Source organism: Myotis lucifugus, unplaced genomic scaffold (genome assembly GCF_000147115.1).
Source record: "Myotis lucifugus unplaced genomic scaffold, Myoluc2.0 scaffold_5590, whole genome shotgun sequence".
Classification (NCBI taxonomy): domain Eukaryota; kingdom Metazoa; phylum Chordata; class Mammalia; order Chiroptera; family Vespertilionidae; genus Myotis; species Myotis lucifugus.
Window position 1 is genome coordinate 1 of NW_005876638.1, and position 9,673 is coordinate 9,673.

The window sequence follows — 9,673 nt, forward strand, 5'->3', positions numbered from 1 at the left end:
GAGCATTCAACTGGCACAGCCCCTGTGGAAAACTATTTGCATGATCTCATACAATTGAAAATACTTATTATGACCTAGCAACCCAGTGACACTCGCACACATGAGCATCAGGAAACATGTGTAAGAATATGCACAGAACATTCTTCATACTAACAAAAACAACATAAAGTCTGTCAACAGGATGACCAATAAGTTACTGTAGTATAATCGCTTAACAGAAATCCTACAGAGGGATGCAAATGAATTAATTACAATTACACTTTAGAAATGTACTGAGTGACAAAAGCAAGTTACAGTAGATGACTACACATAGATAGTAAACCATCTTTATAAACTCAAAAAACAAGCAATCCATTGTCTAGGGATGATAAAACTGTCTCTTTTTGAAAAGCAAGGGAATAAAACACAAAATCTAGGGTAGTGGGTACCTACGGTGGAAGAAGTACTCCTCTACTCATTTACTTCATAAAGAAGTTTTCACTTCTACTCTGGTCTCTGTGCACTGAAACAGACAACCGGTTACACAAACAATATAATTATCTCTTTTATCTTGTATTTACTTGTAAATACTGAACAGCACGTCACAGTAATCCACATAACTTATTTCAAAAAACTTCAGAGGTGATTCGTTTGTTATTGGTGAGCCCTTGGGAACCACCAGCCTAACTGACAACAGATTTCCTCACAGAGAAATAACCTCTGGGTTTGTTGGCAATCAGGATTAAGAATTGTGTGACACTGTAATAACCTTCAAATGACATGAAGAAGGAATTTAAACAGCTACTTTGCAGGACTTTATACTTAGTGAGACAGAAATTCTTCAAGTCTCAGTCTGAGAAACACTGCCATCCTAAAAAAAGAAAGGTATTGAACTTGGCATTGTGGATCCTGGAAAGGAAGAGGAGGCTTCTTAAAAAGAACAAGTTTATAGTTGGTTTCAGCTACTTTCCTGTTCTGAAAAGAAAATGCATTGGAACACAGGCAGGTTTTCTATTATTACTGTCCACAATAGGGCGATGTCCGGAAATTAGCCTGCACATATTTGTTAAATTTAGCGCTATGCTTCCCTATCGGTTTCGAATTGAGTTTTCTGATTCATCAAGATAGCCAAAGCATATGTAAATGCCTATCATTTCGCGAGGCAAGTACCTCGCTCTAACCTGCTGACCTAATGGTTTAAAACAAACTTCCTGTCCTCAGTGAACTCATATGAGGAAATACACATGAAAAAGATTCCAGAACAAGACAGTATGCTCAAGTGACCACATGAGTGGTGCAATAGCCACTGCTGTCTTCCTCCTTCTACATGTGGAAAAGAATGTATTGAGAAGGCAAATTCCTTAAAAAACAACACTGGAATGATAAAGCCCAAAGGACATGACATATTGTAGGCAAAGGGTGATGGCAAAGGACTCTGAGCAAATGAAGATAATGAGTTTGACTAAGAAAAAAATAAGAGTAATTAAAGGAGACCACAATCTTTTAGAAAGCAAAAACCAAGCTGAGAGAACTCAACGGGTAAAAGAAATCATTTATAACCATCAATACACTCATCCTCAACATGAGTAATTTTTTTAAAAGATTCTAAGGGACACTGATTTACTACTGATTTAAAACAATTGGACAGAAAGAAAAACAAAGCTGTGCTAAGTAGGTAGGTAGATGGGGAGATGCATAAAGTGTGAATAGAGAAAGGACCCAGACATAGAGAAAGGACCCAGACATCTGCTTCTGAGAACAAGAAATCAGAATTAACTCCAATCAAAAAGTATCTCAAATGAGATGGCTTTAGTGCAGCTAGGTTCCTAACAAACTATGCATAGGTATTGGAGATGAAATTGCATTTTTACAAAAAACAAGGAAAAAATTTCTTTTTTCTTAGAATGGGTATTTTTGGTTAGAATTCAACCACTACTACTTCTCTTAAACATTTCCATAATGCTCTTTGATGTATTTCTAAATATTCTTACCATAATTTAATAACCCATCCACTCAAATTCTCAAAATAAATGTTAAAATTCTTCCTTTTGACCAAATAAAAGCTCCTATTAAATGGGCTTTATTCATTTAGTTAGATAATAATCAATTACCAAATGCCTATTGGGTGCCAAATTTTGAAATAGTCTATGTATATACGTGGTATAACATATAATAAAGCGTGATGCAATGTACCAAAATTCAAAAAGTGCTCAAGAGCAGAGGATTTTCCTGACATTCGACAACAAAGCATGACTTAAACTTAGTGTGAGGTCCTTGCAGCCTTTAATCAGCCTAAAGCAGTGATGGCGAACCTGTGACACGTGTGTCAAAGGTGACACGTGTGTCAGAGGTGACACGTGTGTCAGAGGTGACACGCAAACTCATTTTTTTGGTTGATTTTTCTTTGTTAAATGGCATTTAAATATATAAAGTAAATATCAAAAATATAAATCTTTGTTTTACTATGGTTGCAAATATAAAAAAATTTCTATATGTGACACGGCACCAGAGTTAAGTTAGGGTTTTTCAAAATGCTGACACGCCGAGCTCAAAAGGTTCGCCATCACTGGCCTAAAGTGTAAGTACATTTCGCTGCAGGAATAGGGAAGTGTTTGGCTGGGGGTACTGCTACTGCTGTGGCTGTTATGTGTACACACCCATTTTACTAAATTTACTCTGATTCCCTAAGTCAAGTACCTAAGCTCTAAGTTGCTGATCTAATGAATTTACACACAGTTCCTGCCCTCCGTGAACTCATATTCAAGAAAAAGGTAAACACATTAAAAAAAGATCCCAGAACAAGACAGGATGTTCAGGTGGCCGGTAAGTGGCACAAACAACAGGCACTGTTTTATCACTCCTGGAATTCTTGATCTAAAACACATCTGGATTTCACAACAGATTTGATTCATCCATCACAGCCCAAGGTAAACATGCTCAGGGCTGTCAACTAAATCAGGATCCTGGCTGGGAGGTGCTCTCCGCCCTGGATCTGCTACGTACTCAACACCGATGCAAGCAGGTCTCAGTGCCAACCTGGTCTGGTCTCAGAATAAAATGAATTCTGCAAAGGTAGGGAGCGAAGGCCACGCTGAGAAGAGCAGGATGAGCACTCACCCGTTTTGGCAGAGCCTCTTCTCCCGAAGCCCGAGCCTGTGAGGGTCCACAGAGGTTGCTAGTTTTTCTAGATCCATTTCCTAAAACTGTGAGCCACAGGATGGGAGCCTCCAAAACAGCGGTTCTCAACCTGTGGGTCACGACCCCTTTGGGGGTCAAACGACCCTATTTTTTTTTAATATATTTTATTAATTTTTTACAGAGAGGAAGGGAGAGGGATAGAGAGTCAGAAACATCGGTGAGAGAGAAACATCGATTGGCTGCCTCCTGCACACCCCCCACTGAGGATGTGCCCGCAATCAAGGTACATGCCCTTGACCAGAATCGAACCTGGGACCTTTCAGTCCTCAGGCCGACGCTCTATCCACTGAGCCAAACCAGTCAGGGCTCGAATGACCCTTTCACAAGGGTCGCCTAAGACCATCGGAAAACACATATATAATTACATATTGTTTTTGTGATTAATCACTATGCTTTAATTATGTTCAATGTGTAACAATGAAATTGGGGGTCAACGCAACGTGAGGAACTGTATTAAAGGGTCGCGGCATTAGGAAGGTTGAGAACCACTGCTCTAAAAGACTGTGTTCCAGGAAGACCAGAACCTGGGAGAGGTAGGCTCTCCCGCACAGCGCCGGCAAGGACATCACCAGAGTAGAAGTGTTGACATGCCGGAGCCGCTTGCCAAAATCAGTTCTCCCTCTGTCACCGTGACAGACGTGTGCCTGGGCACAGGTGCCCAGCTAGCCTACATTTCCCAGCCTCCACTGCGTACAGGAAGTGGCCAGGTGACTAAGCACCCTCCAGCGGCAGGTGATAGAATGATGTGCCACTTTTGGTCTCCGTCTTAAGAATGAAGCACACACTCCTTGGCAGCATCTTCCCATGTGGAATACAGAAGAGTCTATCACCAACTTCCACCACACACACGTGAGGGCCACCCCCAAGGGATGGCAGGGCATGAGGATGCAAGGAGCTGGGGTCCCAGAACATCTGTGTGGATCGAGCTACCCAGCTGCCCACCTACCTCGGGACCACCCCGTGAAAGGGAAACAAACGTTTTTTAAACAACTTTATTGTTGGGGCTCTCTGCTACTGTGGCAAGCCTTTACCTAACGATGTTGGTAAGGAAGCCACACCATGCACTAGCCATCTCATTCCACTTAAGTTCGACAACCCCAGGCAAAGCCCACCTTAAGGAAATCTAAACAAAATTGCCATTCTCAGCTGCATCTGCATTCTGTGACCATAGCCTCATAGAAATAGGAACTCAGCCATTCAGCACACTTTTGAGCACCTAGAGGAAAGGTATCATGCTATACACTAGGGAGCTTAGAGCCAATGAAAAAAGAAAGCCAATAAAACCCTCCCTGGGTCAGGTCCTCTGAACTGCATGCTTTTCACCCACAAGTTCAGCTCTAGGTCTTCTCTGCCCTGTCTCCAGCACTTTGTGGTGCCTTTTACATACAGGCACTCGATAAGTATTTTGTTAGATGAATCAATAAACTCAACTTGTTCTCAATGAACTCAGTCTAATGGGGAAATAGAGGAAACAATTATAAGATAGCACCTCTTACATCATAGGCATGCAATATGTGTGTTGTACTGATTTTTAGAAATGAATGAGTACATGAATATCTAACAATGTAATGGCAAGCGCTATGGAGGGGGGGGAGAAGGAACCAGAAATTAACAAAATCTTCCTGGAGTCCTGGCTGGTGCAGCTCAGTTGGTTGGGCGTCGTCCTGTGCACCAAATGGTTGCTGATTTGATTCCTGGTCAGAGTACATGCCTGGGTTGTGGCTCAAACCCTGGTAGGGGGTATGTAGGAGGCAACCAACAGATCGATGTTTCTCTCTCTCTCTCCCTTTCCCTTCTTCTACCTCTAAAATGTTAAAATAAAATAAAATCTTCACAGAGTTGAAATTCGCCTCGAGTTTGATATAACCAAAAAAACAAGCAAAAGGGGGGTAAAAAAGGAATCAAGAAAAGATGCAGCACCCATGCTGTGTAAACATGTTTACTATAACTGGAATTGGGGGCAGAGTTCAACCATACAATGAGCATAGCCAATACTCCTTTGATTGAATACTATTGCTCCCATTAATTAAGCCCAAAACTGAATTTTTTTCCTTTAGCATTTGCATCACCCTACTTCAGCGATTTTCAACTAGTGAGCGCAAGAATTTTTAAAATACGCAATAAATACCTGACTATTTAGTCAGGGGGCACTGACCTCTTTTCTCTTAGGTTGTCAAATAAAAAATGACAACAGCCAACACAACAATAGCCATCTGGCATGAATGAATCAAAATTATACCTAGTTTTTTGGTCAGAATGGCAAAAAATATGTATTTTTTGGTGTGCTGCAGAATTTTAATAATTAGTTTATATGTGCTATGAGATGAAAAAGGTTAAACATCGCTGCCCTACTTGCTTAATATAAATTGTTTGCTCCCCCTTCTTTTAGAGATTTAATTTTCGTTTTTAAATCTAAAATCAGGATTTGACTCGTTCTAACAAGTCCTCTATCATATAATCAAAGAACCTCAAAGTTGGTAGGAATCTAAAAATTTTCCGTGAAGTCACTTATCTTGATCAGCTCTAATCAGATCTCCTTTGCAGCCCCACGGAGTTTTTATCCTTCTCTACGGCGCTTTATGTTTTGTCCTAGAGCAGTGGTTCTCAACCTGTGGGTCGCGACCCTTTGGGGGGTCGAACAACCCTTTCACAGGGGTCGCCTAAATACATCCTGCATATCAGATATTTACATTACGATTCATAACAGTAGCAAAATTAGTTATGAAGTAGCAATGAAAATAATTTTATGGTTGGGGGTCACAACATGAGGAACTATATTAAAGGGTCGCGGCATTAGGAAGGTTGAGAACCACTATCCTAGAGTGTATATGGTGGTAAACACATTTTTTATTTTATTTTTAGACTTTAATTTTAAGAGACCATGTTCATTTTCTTCTATAATAAACTTAAAAGATATCCATCCACACATTTGGTCATATTTATTTATTCTTTAGCAATTAAAGCATGAAATGATGACTGTTTTTAGTCCCAATCTTTTTTTTTTTTTAATATATATTTTATTGATTTTTTACAGAGAGGAAGGGAGAGAGATAGATAGTTAGAAACATCGATGGGAGAGAAACATCGATCAGCTGCCTCCTGCACATCTCCCACTGGGGATGTGCCCGCAACCCAGGTACATGCCCTTGACCGGAATCGAACCCGGGACCTTTCAGTCAGCAGGCCGACGCTCTATCCACTGTGCCAAACCGGTTTCGGCGCAATCTTTAATAACATTATATTTATTACGCTTAAGGTTGTTCAGCTTTCTCATGGGGAAAAAAAACAAACAAACGTAAACCTTTATACTATACACCTACCAGTTCTGCAGCACAATTTTAATAAAAGGGGTTTACTAATAATTGGACAATTTATATGATGTGGGCAGGGAAATATAAGAGTGATTATAAAGTGGCCAGTCTTATAAGTCAAGAGCTATGATCTTTGATCCATTCCTCAATCCACTTCAGTATCTGATCGATATTATCCTCTAAATCTCCTAGTTTTATTACTGGGCAGCTGTTGCACTATTTCTTCCTCGTAGGATGCTAATACTTCTTCATAAAGAATCTGAAATATTTCACACTGGACATTATCTTTTAGTTTCTTCTCATTATAACTCCTTGTTTCAAGTCTTTGGTACAATACACTATTGCCGGTTTTCAGCACAAAAACTATATGAAACAAGCGTTCAGAGAAGAAATCACAACTGTAGTCATCAACAAGAACTCCACCTTCACTCATTTGGTTTCCTAACTCATTAACTACTCTCAAGTCATTTAAAATGGGACAGTCATATTCTTCATCATAACTATCCTATAACTGCTCTCCTCCAGCAGAATCACCCACATTAATGTGTTTCAGTCCCGATCTTGATGCAAGTTCTCTGCCTCGTGTGGTTTTTCCACCCCCTGGTGCACCCGTGAGCAGGATGTCCGGAGGCAACACGGTCCTCACCGCCATGGCTCTGCTAGAATGCATGCTTCCTGTGTAGAACCCACTCTCTCCTTTATCTCACAGTCCTCCAGTGCTCAGTGACCAGAGGCTGTGCAGAATTTCATCTTTCCATCCACCCTGTCCGCTCTCCAAGTCCCTGTGAAGTCCCACCTCTTGGCTTGTACCTGGGGACAGCGTTTGTCGCCTTCGGGAAAGGCCAGTTGTTGCACCTTCTTTCCTAAGCTCCACACGCTTCCCCACGGGTAACTCGGCCACGTTACTTTGTTCACCTCCATTTCTGTCTGTTTTATGAATTAGGGTGGGAGACGCCAAACGTTTTTTTAAAAATGAATCAAGTTCCGAAGAAAGGATCCCACCTTGAAGCTGCCGAGTGTCTGTCTCTCAGGAACTGTCAGCTGTTTCCCTGCAGATGGTTTAGGCTTAGAACCATCCGTGGCCTTTCCCGTTCCACCTTTTGTTCCTCGGACGAGGATACTGCGCTTCCTTGAGACTTCCTGTTTGAATAACCACACACTTGGGTGTTCAAACTCCCATGTGTCCCATTATTCACCAGAGGAAGTAACCGGGCAGCTGAACACAAAATGATGTATGAACAAAACAGCTGTGTGTTAGCGGGATGAACAAAAGACAGCAGGGAGCTAGGCACTGCTGTGAGTTTCAAAAACAAGGTCTATTTAGTCAGGCCTGGTTAAAAGGCTGCTGAGTCAGAGCGTCGGGGGCGCGCTTCCTAATTGAAAATCACTGGAGATGTGAACGAGTCTGCTTTTAGTTACTGCCTTGGAGTTTCACCCCAACACCAGCCTTCCCAACAGCTCCTTCCTCGGAACAAAGTTGCCTCTTCGATCTATCACAGAAATGGCAATACCAAATCAAAAGTTTTCACACAAAAATTTAACACCTATTTTATTTCCCAATCCGAAAAGCAGGTCCTCCCTTCCCCAAGGGGCTTTCCTATAAAAACACAAGAGACACACACAAGAACACACAAATGCAGCACAGAAAACAAGCCTCCATTCTCCAAACATCTGGAAAATACGTTAATTTCAGAATCAGTCCATCTTTTGGTATCCTGGTTTCACCAGCCATGTCCTGTGCCAGGACAGAAGAGCTTTCAAATGGATGTAAGTTTAAAACCAAAATCTTAGAATAGCCACAAAACTGAATGACCCCCTAACTCCACCAGGAGTTGGTGTTAATTTATTTCTTGGCATGCGGCAAAAAAATGCAGAAAATAGCAGTAAAGGAACCAGTGTGAGCCTCTAAAGCAATCCCGATCAAGTAAACAAATTTTATTACAGCTGCATTACAGATGTTCCCACAAACTTTCATCATCTGTAGTAGAGCTCTAAAAATTTAGTCTTCAGTAGATTTTCTATTCCATGAACTTATCTAAAATACTATAAATTCCAAAACTATATACAGGGCTGCTCTAAAAGTTAATCCTAGACACTCAACCCCACAGAACATGACCCTTTTCCCATGAAGAGGCGATCACATGGCCAAAGCCATTAGACAATTGCTCTTTTGGTCTCCAATTTCCTCCTCCCCCAATAATCTTTACCCTTAGCCACTGTCTCTTCCCAGTTCCAAAAAGAACACACAATTTCAATGAAAATTCCAGGATGCTCATCTCTACCAGATCATGATCTGGCATTAAGATAATAATAATCTAAAAACTTAGTGACACCAAAACAACAGGAGTCATTAGTCCTATAGGAATAGGGTCCATGACGAGCAGAAACCACTGTGGGAGGAACAGCAGCACCAGGCTCGGCTGAACAGAAAAGTATAAACCAAGGCAACTAGACCCTAACTTCCCAGTCTGCCAGTGAACAGAAAGCTCAAGAAAAGCTGTTCAACTCGTTGTCATCAAGCTGTCACTACCCCCTTTTCAAAAACTTTTGACTCCCCCAAAACTTAACTACAGCCATCCCTCAGTATCGGGGGGTATTGGTTCCAGGATCTCCCCTGCAGATACCAAAATACCTGTATGCTCAAGTCCCTTCTATAACATACCTAGAACAATGCACACAGTTGGTCCTTAGCATCTGGGGATTCCCATCCCTGGATTTGCAATCACAGATCAAAAATACTGTGTTAGATCCCAGGTTGGATGAATCCAAGGATGTAAAACTGCAGATATAGAGGGCCAACCATATATTTATTGAAAAAAAAATCCATATATAAGTGGACCCACGCGGTTCAAACCCATGTTGTTCAAGGGTTTATAGTTCCGATCTTTATATTCTCTTTGAACAGAGTTGATAGAAAAGTCCTGAGAAAATACTTGTTCTTCTATATTTTACCAACTGGGGCAATTTTAAGCCCAACACTCGTTCCTCAAATGTAACAATGGGTGTCATCCCACCCAACCTCCCCATCAGAAAAGACATTGAGCGTGCACATTTAAAAACCATCAGCCACTAGGATGTGATGGTATGATGACATGACAGGAGCACCATGTGTACTAAGCAGGACTATGGAGAAAGCAGAACTTAAAATTTAATCAGTCAACTGGTACTTGTAAAGAACAGCCCAT

General features: G+C 41.2%; 1 pseudogene; it reads right to left on the minus strand.

Annotated features, from left to right (window-relative positions):
- Positions 1–6,408: 6,408 nt before the first annotated feature.
- LOC102437285 lies at positions 6,409–8,676 on the minus strand (annotated as a pseudogene).
- Positions 8,677–9,673: the final 997 nt, after the last annotated feature.